Genomic DNA, 14166 nt, shown 5'->3' with positions numbered 1-14166 from the left:
GCTGAGGCACAAGGATTGCTTGAACTCGGAAGGTGGAGGTTGCAGTGAGCTAAGATGGCACCACTGCACCCCAGCTTGGGCGATAGTGTGAGACTCCATCTCAAAAAAAAAATTTAAGTCCTGGCACAGTAGCTCACACCTATAATCCCAACATTTTGGGAGGCTGAGGTGGGAGGATCACTTGAGCCCAGGAGTTTGGGATTAACCTGAGCAACATAATGAGGCTCTGTCTCTAAAAAATAAAATAAAAATTAGCTGGGCATGGTGATGCTCCTGTGGTCCCAATGATTTGGGAGGTTGAGGCAGGAGGATCACTTCAGCCCAGGAGTTCAAGGTTACAGTGAGCTATGATCACACCAGTGCACTCCAGCCTGGGCGACAAAGCAAGATCCTGTATCTAATAAATAAAATATTAACAGAAACATATTGCTAAACTGTCCTCCAAACTTCGTAAAAATCTCATGGGCAAAGAATGGAATCATATTATTGGTTCAATTTTTATTTCTTTGGTTAATAGTGAGGTTGAGCATATTTTTATTTGAATTATATCTTCTGCAACTTTCCTGTGTTTTGTTTTGTTAATTTTTCTATGGTGTTGTCACTCTTTTTATTGATTTGTAACAAGTATTCCATATTCTGGGTAAGCACTAAAATCCTTCAGTTGTTATGTATGTTCCAAATTTCTTTTTAGTACGTCACTTTTCATTTATGTTTTTTATAGTGTCTTAATTTTGAGGTGGTCAAATGCGTCAATCTTTTTTTAAGGATTTTGCTTTTGTTTTATTTATTTTGTATTTCGCTCTTTCAGCTTTTTTTTTAAAGGGGCTCTTCCTTTCTTCAAGATTACAAACATATTTTCCTGTACATCCTTATAATATTTTAACACTTTGCTTTTTACACTTAGGTCTGAAATCCATCTGGAATTTTGTGTGTGTGAATGGTATGAGGTGTATGAGGTAGGGAGCCATCTCTTTTTTTTCTCCCAAACAGATAATCAGTTGTCCCAATGCATTTAATTGAATAATCTGTCATGTCTCCACTGAATTCAGATACTAGTTTTGTCACTGGCCATAAATGTGTGTGTATTTCTGACTGTTCTACTCTACCTTCCTAGTAGTCTATCTATTCCTATGTCAATATCTAATCATTACAATTACTATAACTTTCTAATATGTTTTCATTACTGGTGAGATAAATTATCCTTCCTCATTCTTTTTAAAAACAATCTTTAGCATTTTAGCATATTTACTCTTGCTTAAGAATTTCTGAATGTTTGTATATTTCCATAAAAAATCCTGTTGAGATTTTTAATGATATTGCATTCAATTTATACATAAATTTGGTAACAATTGATATCTGTATGATATTGTCTTCTTATCCCTGTACATTCATTCATTCACTAAACATATATGTACTGAGCACCTACCATGCGCCAGCACTGTTCTGGGTCCTAGGGATACAGCAGTTAACCAATTACTTGCTCCCATGGAATTTACATTCTTGAGTAGTTTAATGTGTCATTCCATTTGTCTTCTTTTGTATCTTTCCTTTAAATGTTATTGTTTTACCCATATAGGGCTTGCTGGTTTCTTGTTAGGTTTGTTCCTAAGCACTTCCTTTTTGAAAAATGAAAATTTGGTCATTAAGTTTCTCTACAGAACTTGCAACATCTTACAAGTATTTTTGTTTAACCTTAAAAAACATTCAAAGGATGTTTTTTTCTTTTCTTTCTTTACCTTTTTTTTTTTTTTTTTTTTTTTGAGATAGAGTCTCGCTTTGTCGCCCAGGCTGGAGTGCAGTGGCGCAATCTTGGCTCACTGCAAGCTCCTCCTCCCAGGTTCATGCCATTCTCCTGCCTCAGCCTCCCGAGTAGCTGGGACTACAGGTGCTCGCTCCCACTTCCGGCTAATTTACTGTATTTTTAGTAGAGATGGTGTTTCACCGTGATAGCCAGGATGGTCTCCTGACTTCGTGATCCACCCACCTTGGCCGCCCAAAGTGCTGGGATTACAGGCGTGAACCACCACGCCCGGCCCTTATTTTTTTTTATAGAGACCAGATCTCACTATGTTGCCCAGGCTGGAGGTACAGTGGCTATTCACAGGCACAGCCATTGCACACTACAACCTTGAACTCCTCAGCTCAAGCGATCTTCCTGCCTCAGCCTCCTGAGTAGCTGAGACTACAGGTGTGTGCACTGTTCCTAGCTAAGGTAAGTATTCTTAAAGAAAACGAAATGCAATGGGATTCTATTCGTTTAGTTTTATATAGAAGGTAGATTCATTTATATGAAAAGCACTGTACGTTTCTCGTTTTGAGACAGAGTTTTGCTCTGTCACCTAGGCTGGAGTGCAGTGGCATGATTTCAGCTCACTGCAACCTCCACCTCCCAGGTTCAAGCAATTCTTCTGCCTCAGCCTCCCGAGTAGCTGCGATTACAAGCATATGCCACCACACCATGCTAATTTTCATATTTTTAGCAGAGGCATGGTTTCACCATGTTGGTCAGGCTGGTCTTGAACTCCTGACCTCGTGATCCACCTGCCTCGGCCTCCCAAAGTGCTGGGATTACAGGCATAAGCCACTGCGCCTGGCCAAGATATATTTTTTTAAAGAGTGAATTTTCGGCCAGGCGTGCTGGCTCACACCTGTAATCCCAGCACTTTGAGAGGCTGAGGCAGGCTGATCACAAGGTCAGGAGTTTGAGACCAGCCTGGCCAACATGGCGAAACCCCATTTCTACTGAAAAAATACAAAAATTAGCCTGGCATAGTGGTGCACACCTGTAATCCCAGCTACTCGGGAGACTGAGGAGGGAGAATTGCTTGAACCCGGGAGGCGGAGGTGGAAGTGAGCTGAGATTGTGCCACTGCACTCCAGCCTGGGTGACAGAGCAAGACTCCATCTCAAAAAGGAAAAAAAAAAAAAAAAAAAAAGAGCGAATTTTCAAAATTTTTTAGGTTCAAATTCAGTTTTCAAATATGCTTAGGTCAGTACTGTAAAAGTTAAGACAAGTTAAATTCTGTGCTTTTACAAATGCTTAATGGTTTTTCAGTTATTCCACCCTTTATATTTGTGGCTATTTGGGGAGGGGGTAAGCTTCCATTAATCAAAGTTCTACAAAAGACACTAAAAACAAGCAACATTAAACTCAAAGAACAAGAATTAAACAGCGTCTTCACCAATAAGATTAGTTAAAATAGAAAAGACTGAAAACCCCAGCGCCAGTCAGGATGTGAAAAAAAATAAGTGTAGCTTGGCCCCATGCCATGGGATGGCAATCTGACGATGTCAGATGTCAGAGCATCCAAAATGCTCTGACTCAGCAATTCTACTTCCAGGTAGAAATTTATCTTTCAGACACATTCTTACGAAAGCATAAAGATACCTACCCAAGTGTGTTCATGTCTGCCTCATTTGCAACAAACTGAAGGCTGGAAGCAAGCCAAATGTCCATCAGAAAAGTTTTGCCAGGTTGTGGTATATCCTGGTAAATGTGTTTTATGCCGGTTTTATAACAAAGGGAGATCTATTTGTAGCAAAATAGCAAGATTCAACCTGAGAAAACTGATTGGAAAAAAAGAAAAGGAACAAAATGGCAGGAAATGTTGCCAAAATAAAATAACTAGTTACAAAACATTATATACAGCATGTTGCAATTCATACAAAACACACGGACACACATGTGCACAGGCACCACACACATGCACACGTGTTTACATATACATAAAGATTCTGAGAGCAGGCACAAAAGCCTATTAACAGTGGTTACATCTGGGGAATGAACTGAAAGGGCTGAGGAACAAGAGCCTTTTGCTTCATACTCAGTGCTCTTCCGAAAGTTTTACAAGGAAAATATAAATAATTTTTATCATGAAAGAACTAAAAATCTCTCCCTCCACCACAATCCCACAAAGTAGCAAACTTTGGTTTTACTTAATCAGTAGGTTTGGATTACTTTTACATTGGTTTACTAATATGAAGCCAGACACTAACAAAGATTGAAATGGTAGCATTGGGCCAGGCGCGGTGGCTCAATCTTGTAATCCCAGCACTTTGGGAGGCCAAGGCAGGCAGATCACTTGAGGTCAGGAGTTCGAGACCAGGCTGGTCAACATGGCAAACTCCTTTTTTTTTGAGACAGAGTTTCAGTCTTGTTGCCTATGCTGGAGTGCAATGGTGCAATCTCAGCTCACCGCAACCTCCGCTTCCTGGGTTTAAGTGGTTCTCCTGCCTCAGCCTCCCAAGTAGCTGGGATTACAGGTGCACACCACCATGCCCAGCTAATTTTTCTCTATTTTTAGTAGAGATGGGGTTTCTCTATGTTGGTCAGGCTGATCTCGAACTCCCAACCTCAGGTGATCCATCCGTCCCAGCCTCCCAAAGTGCTGGGTCTACAGGCATGAGCTACCGTGCCTGGACCTCCGTCTTTACTAAAAATATAAAAATTAGCCTGGCATGCTGGCGCACACTTGTAATCGCAGTTACTCAGGAGGCTGAGGCATGAGAATTGCTTGAACCTGGAAGGCAGAGGTTGCAGTGAGCTGAAATTGAACCACTGCACTCTAGCCTGGGTGACAGAGTAAGACTCTGTCTCAAAACACCAGAACCAAAAACAAACCAACTAAAACATTCTTTGCAAACTAAGAAGAAAAGGAACTTCTTCAAGTCTGACAAAGGATATCTACAAACAAAGGTATCACTAGCTTGATACTTAATAGTGAAAGACTGAATGCGTTCTCCCTAAGACTGGGAATGAAGCAAGGATGTCTGCTTCTGCCATTTCTATTCAGCATTGTATTGAAGAGTCTGTGCTGTACAATGAGACAAGAAAAGGAAATTAAAGGGATCAGAATTTGAATTCTGTCTTTGCCTGTATACAATATGATCACATATATACATACACACACAGAGATACACACACACACGTATATATATGATTCTAAGGAATCTATGTAAAGGAATCTACAAGGCCAAAATACAAAAATTAGCTGTGTTTCTATATACTAGCAAAAAAAAAAATCAGAAATTGAAATAAAAATAATAATACCACTTCGAACAGCATCAAAAATACGAAACCGGGATAAATCTGACAAAAGAGATACAAGATTGATACTGAAAACAATAAAACATTGCTAAGAGAAATTAAAGGAGACCTAAATAAATGGAAGGATATGCTTTTTGATAGGTCAGCAGACTCTATATTGTGAAAATGTCAGTTCTTCCAAGATTGATCTATAATTCAATGCAATCACAATCAAGATATTAATAAGAAGTTCCAGTTCTAGGTAAGATAGAATAAACACGTTCCACACTATCTGTCTCTCTCACAATGAATGCAGCTATAAATTTTGTACAGAGTGCATGGAGCAACTATATAAAGACTCTGAAAGTAAATCAACGCAGGCAAATTCGAGAAGAATAATATACTTGAACATACCACCCAAGTAGCAGTGAGTTTACTGTATTTTTTCCTAAGGTATCCCCCAACCTGAATTCAATGCAGCCCCAAACCCAATATGGGAAACTATGGGGACAGAGGGGGCTCCAGGAGAAAACTCTCTGGATCTGGCTTCAGTTGCAGGAAAGAGATCTCCTAATGTTCAGAGAGTACAGAGATGTCCCACTTTTCTCTTTTTCTTTTCTCCATTATCTTGCACCCCAGTTCCAAGCAATCCTTGGTAATAACGGCAGCAGCAGGAGAAGGGGCCAGAGAGACCCTAGAACTCTGAGGGAGGGCAACCTTCCTCTCCAGTCAGAGGAGCTATGCTCCCAGGAAGGTGGAATGAATCCCTGATACTCTTTCTTCTCTCTGTCTTCCCATTGCCCCGCCCCAGTGCAGGCATGGTCACAGGAAGTACATCACAGAGTTCAAGGTAAATAAGCTTTTTGGCCGAGGGATCAAGAATCTCAAGGAATCAGAATGCATCAGGGAGATGACAGAAAGGGAGGAGCTCAGGAAAGCAATCCTATAAAGAATCTGTAGGACAATACCAAAAGGTCTAATATTTGCATCATCCAAGTCTCAGTAGGAGAGGGAGAAAAATGTGGTATAGAAACATATTTGAAGAAAACTTCAAATTTGGCCAACCTCCCCAAAGTTGGCAAAGACCTATAGAATCAAGAAGCTCAGCAAACCCCAAATAGAATAAACATAAATAAACATAAAGGAACCCATATTCAACACAAACTGCTGAAAACAAAGGACAAAGACAAAAATCTTGCATTAAACCAAAGAAAGATACATTACTATAGAGAATCAACAATTTGCATGACTGTGACTTTCTTATCAGAGATTATAAGACAGCAGGAAGGGAAACAATATTTTTAAAGTGTTGAAATAAGGAACTTTCAACCCATAATTCTCTATCCAATGAAAATATCCTTCAAGAATGAAGGTGAAATAAAAATATTTTCAGTTGAAGAAAAACTAAGATAATTCACTGTCACCATTTATCTGAAATGACCCCAGAAGGAAACTTGGGACATCAGAAATAAAGGAAAGAGCAACAAAAATGTTAAATATCTGGGTTAAATATAATAGACTATTTCTCTCCTTTGAGTTTTTTAAAACCTATTTTCTGGTTGAAAGCGAAAATTATAATGCTGCCCAATGAAATTTTTAATGTATGTAGAGGCACAAGGTAACTGGGGAGAAAGATTAAGGAAAATATTTGGTGGTAAAATCTCTAAATCCCACTTAAAGTGCTAAAATATTAATTTAAGTAATGAAAAGTCAAACATATATGCTATTGTACCTAAAGCAACTACTAAAAAAGTCATATATATGTATATATATACATATAATGTGTGTGCATGTATATATAAATGCAATAACATTTAAAAGAATACCAAAAATTGTTCAAACAACCTAGAAGAAAGCAAGAAAGAGAAAACAGAGGGAACAAGCAGAAAACAATATAATTGTAAACCAAAATATAAATAATCACACTGAATGTAAGTGAATGGTCTAAACACATCAGTCAAAACACAGATTGTCAGAATTATTATTATTATTATTATTTTAGACAGGGTCTCACTCTGTCACCCAATTTGGAGCACAGCGGTGCAATCTCAGCTCACTACAACCTCCTCCTCCCCGGCTCAAGCGATTCTCCTGCCTCACCCTCCCAAGTAGCTGGGATTACAGGCACACGCCACTACCGCCCGGATAATTTTTGTATTTTTAGTAGAGATGGTGTTTCACCATGTTGACCAGGCTGGTCTTGAACTCCTGACCTCAAATGATCCACCTGCCTCCATTTCCCAAAGTGCTGGGATTACAGGCGTGAGCCACCATGCTCAGCCCAGAATGATTTTTTAAATGACTCAACTATATTTGTCTAAAAGAAGCCCACTTCAAATATAATGATATAAGTAGGTTAAAGGCAAAAGGATAGAAAAAGATATACCATGCTAACATAAATCAAAAGAGAGCTAGGGTGGCTATACTAGTATCAAACAAAAATACTTCAAAGTAAAGAAAATAATTAATGGTAAAGCAGGAAAGAGTTAATTCTCCAAGAAGACATAACAATTCTAGATTTATATGTATTTAACAACAGGCCTTTGAAGAACAAAGCAAAACTGACAAAATTAAAAGGGACAATAAATAAATTCACAATTGTAGTTGGAGGCTTTTACACTCCTCCCTCAGTAATTAATAGAACCAATGGAGATTCCATTTCCTTTCCTCTGATACTCCAAACATGGACTCACACAATCCTCCCACCTCAGCTTCCCGAGTAGCTGGAATTATAGGGGAACATCACTAAGCCCAGCTAATTTATTTATTTATTTATGTTTGTAGAGATAGGGGTCTTGCCATGTCACCCAGGCTGGTCTCAAACTCCTGGCGTCAAGCAATCCTCCCACCTTGGCCTCCCAAAGTGCTGGGATTACAGGGATGAGCCACCATGCCTGGCCCAATTTCTTTTACAGGCTATGAAAGAGGAAGCAACACCAATCAGATGAATTATAAGAAGAATCAGAATCTCAGTCATGCAAAGACAGACCCAGTTTCCCCAGTGATTCCTGTCAGCTGCAACATTTTGAAGCATATTAACATTAAGCCCTGAATATGCTTCTTATTTTAAATACTGTCGTATAGTGCAATTCATTAGCCTTTTTGAAAAGCATAGAAAGGATTTGAAGTCAAGTATATCTTAAAGAAGTAAAGAGACTGATAGTCAATACCAATCACCCAGATCCAGAAGTGGGGCAAGCGTGGAGCGCAGGCTGAGCATCAACCTGATTGTGTCTAGTGCATTCTGATGATACCTCTGCAACTGAGCGTCAGCATCCATACTGTTCCAATTCTCCATACTGCATCTTCTACAGACACAGATCTCTAAGTAAAGAGAAGAAATAAAAAAGTTTCATCCAATCTTCAAAAAAGATTAATGTCAAGTAAGGAAAGATCTCTCAGATTATAATATCTCATCCCAAAGTCAGCCTAGTGAAACAGATGCTTAATTTCTTCTCCTCCTTCCTATTTGGAGTGTCAACAGATCAAAAGGCAAATGTACTCTAAAACTAAATAGAAATATTTAAAATTATTCACCTCTTTTTACTGCTTATGATCCCTCATAAATAATAACTAACTAACTAGGACACGAAACTTTCATTTTACTCAGAAAGAAAAGCTTAGTTATGGCAATAAAAATATTCTTATAATACAAACTAAAATAGGCCGGGCACGGTGGCTCACGCCTGTAATCCCAGCACTTTGGGAGGCCGAGGCGGGCGGATCACGAGGTCAGGAGATCGAGACCATCTTGGCTAACACGGTGAAACCCCGTCTCTACTAAAAATGCAAAAAATTAGCCGGGCGAGGCGGCGGGCGCCTGTAGTCCCAGCTACTCGGGAGGCTGAGGCAGGAGAATGGCGTGAACCCGGGAGGCGGAGCTTGCAGTGAGCCGAGATCGCGCCACTGCACTCCAGCCTGGGCGACTAAGCGAGACTCTGTCTCAAAAAAAAAAAAAATACAAACTAAAATAAAAAACCTAATATTCCTTTGTCTGCTCTATTGATAAGCAATAGAATCAAAAAAATTAATATTAGAATCAAAGATTTTAGGAATGTCAGTGACCCTAGAGACAGTTTAGCTAAACAATCTCATTTCACAGACTAGAAAGATGAAGTTAGAGCATCGTAAGAAACTTGTCAAGGTAACACAGAATACTACCCGCAACAAGTGGCTGGAGAACTCTGGCTGCCTATCCACCAGTTTTGTGTCCCTTTGTTTATTAAATGCTGTCTTTTTACAGTGTTATGAAGGTAAAAGGCTAGCACACCAGCCTCTCTGGCTTGTAAGTAAGTAATGAATGGGGGATATAAAGTAGTCTAACCCATTGTGCATTGAAAGTAGATAGAAACCTCTTGTGAACACCTGGTCAGTAGAATAACTGAAATAAACAATTTTTCTAGTTGCTACAGCAGAAGCAAGAAAGAATGAAATTGACTTTATTTATCTATTTAAAGAGTGAAGACAGAAACTGCAATGAGAAGAAGCCTGGCATCACTGTTCAACCAAGAGCTAACATTTATATTGTTTTAGAAAATGTAGTCATTGGCCGGGCACAGTGGCTCAAGCCTGTAATCCCAGCACTTTGGGAGGCTGAGGCGGTGGATCAGGAGGAGGTCAGGAGCTCAAGACCAGCCTGGATAATATGGTGAAACCTTGTCTCTACTAAAAATACAAAAATTAGCAGGGAGTGGTGGCGCATGCCTATAGTCCCAGCTACTCGGGAGGCTGAGGCAGGAGAATCGTTTGAACCCAGGAGGCAGAGGTTGCAGTGAGCCGAGATCGTGCCACTGCACTCCAGCCTGGGCAACAGAGTGAGATTCTGTCTCAAAAAAAAAAAAAAAAAGAAAGAAAGAAAGAAAAGAAAATGTAGTGATTATTTTATTGTGGATGTTTTTACCTCATATAACATTTCCAACATTGTGATTAATAAATAAAAGTTGTGCTGCCAGAAAAGAAAAAAAAAGAACTAATGGAGAGAAAATCAGCCAAGATGTAGAACTGAATAACACCATCAACCAAATGGAAACAATATATATGTATACAAAATGCTACCTAATAATAGCGGAATAAACATTATTTCCAAGTGCACATGGAACACTCATAAAAACAGGCCACATTCTGGGCCATAAAGTAAGTCTCTACAAATTTAAGAGAATTAAAATCATACAAAGTATGTTCTTTAAGCATAATGGGATCAAACTAGAAAACAATAAGAGAAAGATAACAGGAAAACATCCAAACACTTGGAAACTAAGAAAACACACTTCTAAATAAACCGAGTCAAGAAATGTTTTTTAAAACATGAGAACTAAGGCAGGGCCGGTGGCTCACACCTGTAATCCCAGCACTTTGGGAGGCCAAGGTGGGCAGATCACTTGAGGTCAGGAGTTCGAAACCAGCCTGGCCAAGGTGGTAAAACCCCATCTCTACTAAAAATACAAAAATTAGCCAGGTGTGGTGGCGCATGCTTGTAATCCCAGCCACTTGGGAGGCTGAGGCAGGAGAATCACTGCCTCAGGAGGCAGAGGTTGCAGTGAGCAGAGATTGCATCACTGCACTCCAGCCTGGGTGACAGAGTGAGAATCTGTTTCAAAATAAATAAATAAATAAATAAATAAATAAATAAATAGAACTGAATGAAAATTGAAACACAATATATCAAAATTTGTGGAATGCAGCTAAAACAATGCATAGAGGGAAATTTATAGCATTAACTGCTTATATTAGAAAAGAAAGAAATGTCTCAAATCAGTGATCTAAGCTTATGCTTTGTTAAACAAGAAAAAGAAGACTACAGTAAACAAAACAAGCAGAAGGAAAAAATAATAAAGGCTAGAAATTAATTAAATAATAAAATAAATGTCAGAAATCAATGAAATTTAACACAGAAAAATAATAGAGAAAGAACAATGAAACCAAGAAGATGATTCTTTGAAAGATCGATTTTATTGATAAACCTCTAGTTAAACTGATCAAGAAAAAAAGAAGACAACTTACAAACATCAGTAATAAAAGAGGGAACATTACCACAGACCCTACATACACTATGAATATAAATGTGACAACTAGGATAAAAAATACCTTGAAACAAATTACAAAAGCTCACTCCAGAAGAAATAGTTATGTTTAAGTCCTGTATCTATTAGTGACATTAAATTCACAGTTTAAAAGCCTCACTAAAAGAAAACTCCAGCCCTAGATGCTTTCACTGGCAAATTTTATCAAACATTTAAGACAGATATATTGCGGGCTGGGCGCAGTGGTTCATGGCTATAATCCCAGCACTTTGGGAGGCCGAGGCGGGCAGATCACCTGAGGCTGGGAGTTCTGAGACCAGCCTGGTCAACATGGCGAAATCCTGTCTCTACCAAAAATTAGCTGGGTGTGGTGGCATGTGCCTGTAATCCCAGCTACTCAGGAGGCTGAGGCAGGAGAATTGCTTGAACCTGGGAGGCGGAGGTTGCAGTGAGCTGAGACCGCACCATTGCACTCCAGCCTGGGCGACCAGAGCAAAACTCTGTCTCAAAAAAAATAAATAAATAAAAAAGAAAGATATAATGCTAGTTCTACACAATCTCTTACATGATATAGAATGTGATAGAAACTTTAAACTTTCCACCTCATTTTATGAGGCTAACTGTACTGATATTAAAACCTGACATGGACATTACAATAAAAGAATACTACAGAACAAGATAACTCATGAAAACACATGCAAAATTCCTCAACAAAATAGGAGCAAATTGAATTCAGCAATATAAAAAAAATCATAACAAGTGGTGTTTATCCTGGGAATGAAAACCTATTTCAACTTTTGAAAAATGAATTTATAGGCCAGGCGCGGTGGCTCAAGCCTGTAATCCCAGCACTTTGGGAGGCCGAGACGGGTGGATCACGAGGTCAGGAGATCAAGACCATCCTGGCTAATACGGTGAAACCCCGTCTCTACTAAAAATACAAAAAACTAGCCGGGTGAGTTGGCGGGTGCCTGTAATCCCAGCTACTCGGGAGGCTGAGGCAGGAGAATGGCGTAAACCCGAGAGGCGGAGCTTGCAGTGAGCTGAGATCCGGCCACTGCACTCCAGCCTGGGCAACAGAGCGAGACTCCGTCTCAAAAAAAAAAAAAAAAAAAAAAAAATAAATAAATAAATTGATTTTGTCATACTATCTAAAAGTAGAAAAATAACACACTTACATACAGACATTACTTAATTTTAAAATATTATTCATCAATAGATATCATAAATGAAAAAATGGACTCGAAATGGGAGGAAGTTATTTAAAACAATCTATGCAAAGATTACTACACAGTATACAGTTTATAAAAGGTAACGAAAAAATCAAATGAAACATGAACATACAGACATACAAACAAACAGAAATAAACATAGAGGTAGAAGCAGATCTTACAGTTTTTGTTTTTAAATTTGTAGCTATGTGCCAAGTACAATAATATGAAGCTCACTAATTTAGTTTTAAAAAATTGTATCCAGATGGGTTTCTCTGACTGATGGAACAAGTTNACCATCCTGGCTAACACGGTGAAACCCCGCCTCTACTAAAAAATACAAAAAACTAGCCGGGCGAGGTGGCGGGCGCCTGTAGTCCCAGCTACTCGGGAGGCTGAGGCAGGAGAATGGCGTAAACCCGGGAGGCGGAGCTTGCAGTGAGCTGAGATCCGGCCACTGCACTCCAGCCTGGGCGACAGAGCGAGACTCCGTCTCAAAAAAAAAAAAAAAAAAAAAAAAATCTCAAAAATTGAATTGGGTTGCTTCTCTTTTTTTCTGTACTTGTAATTTATTTATCAGTTTCACATGCAGTAAGTCCTTTGAATCTAAGTATCTGTGTCTTTCTTCAGTCCTACAAAATTTATAGCCATCATTTGTTCTATCACTCATGGTCTCTATTGCTCCCCACATCTTCCCAACCCCGGGGTATTCTTATGAATAGATACTGAAACATTTGACCCCATCCTCCATGTATAACTTTTCTTTCATTTTGCTCATCTCTCTATCCCTTTGTACAGCACTCTGAGGGAATTACCTCAAATTTCAAGCTTGCTAATTTTATCCAACTATGAATTATATGCTCTTCACCCATATATTGGGTCCTTTTTAACAAGAAAAGATGTATTTTTTGCAAGATCTCTATTAGGATCTTTTTCATAACTATTTGTTCTTGTTTCCCATATGTAATTCCTTCCTTTATCTCTCCAATAATAACTGCAGACTTTTTAAAGTTTTCTCCTAATGCTTTATTGACTTGTGTATATTTTTCCATTTCCATGTGTTATCTCTCTTAGTGAAGTTGGCTTTCCTCAAATATTTTTTAAGTCTTTACTGTGTCCTTGCCATTGTGGTTGGGAGTCTCTGCTGGATGGCTGGGTGGGAACTGCTGCCGTGATTCTGAGGGTTTCGGTTGAGAGGGAAGGGCCACAGATTGGTGCCTTCTCACCTGGGCAGTGATACATCTTGTTTCTGCCAGGTGTGGCCAGTTACCTAAAGTACCACCTGGTCTCTGATCCAAGCTGCAACCCCTACTGTTCTCTAAGTCTGTCATCTAAAGGCAGACATCTTCACCTTTGCCCTTGGCCCATGGCAGAAGGAGAATGTGCAACAATCAATTAAAGAAAAACCCCAACTAACCACACCATTGGTAGCCCCTAGGGTCTCTTCTGCCCTGTTTGCACCGCCTCTAGTCCAGAGGCAATGTGCAGAGCTCTCCCACATATATATACCCTACTCTCGAGTTTCATCCGTATAATCTGCCATCTGTTCTCTGTCTTTTCCAGAATCCTGTTGTTTCTAGTCTACTGAGAGCCCCCTTTCTTGCTTTCAAATGGAACTGTGTATAGTGTTTGTTTGTTCTGTTTCTCTCATGTCTATTATTTCTATGCATTTGGTATAGAGGAGATAGACTGCACTGTGTGTTCGGTCCACCATCTTGAAACTGATGTTTTCCCTCTGTCCCATCTCCCTCCACAACCCCGCCCAGTAGCAAATACCTGGCCCTGTGACCAAGGGCTCAGGAAGCTACCAAATCTTTTTCTTAGGAAAAGAATTCGAAAGTTCGTGGTGTTGATTGGTTTTTGCCCCTGTTACCCCTAGGATGTAACTTCTGGGGTCTGAAGTCAAGAG

The sequence above is a fragment of the Theropithecus gelada genome, chromosome 16 (genome assembly GCF_003255815.1).
Source record: "Theropithecus gelada isolate Dixy chromosome 16, Tgel_1.0, whole genome shotgun sequence".
NCBI classification, from domain to species: Eukaryota; Metazoa; Chordata; class Mammalia; order Primates; family Cercopithecidae; genus Theropithecus; species Theropithecus gelada.
This window is presented reverse-complemented; position numbering follows the sequence as displayed.